Genomic DNA, 450 nt, shown 5'->3' on the forward strand with positions numbered 1-450 from the left:
TTAAACTGATAAAAAAAAAAAAGTATAGGGTTTAAATTTTATTACTTTAATTTTTTTTCTAATGTCTTATGAAAATTATTTTTCATATATAAAAAATTTTGTAGGTCATTAAAAATTCGATGTTACTGTTTTTTGGGGGGACACGGGGGGGGGGGGCCAAACATCAAAAAATGTTTCTAAATTTTAAAGGGGTTTTTATTTTCTACAGAAAAAGGTCAAATTTGTAGATAAATTGAATTACATCCAGCGAGCCTGATAAACATGTATCGTTCTTAATATATTATGTATGCACCTTTTTGCATTTTTACAAAAAAAGCCCAAAAAAAACAAAAAAAAACCCAAAAATTAAAAAATTTTTACAAAGTAAAGGTGAAACTTTTAATTTTGTTTGTGTATGTTTTTTTTTTGATTTTTTATAACTTCCCTGTTAAAAAAATTGCCCTGCGCCCT

This window comes from Penaeus monodon, chromosome 28, assembly GCF_015228065.2.
Source record: "Penaeus monodon isolate SGIC_2016 chromosome 28, NSTDA_Pmon_1, whole genome shotgun sequence".
Taxonomy (NCBI): domain Eukaryota; kingdom Metazoa; phylum Arthropoda; class Malacostraca; order Decapoda; family Penaeidae; genus Penaeus; species Penaeus monodon.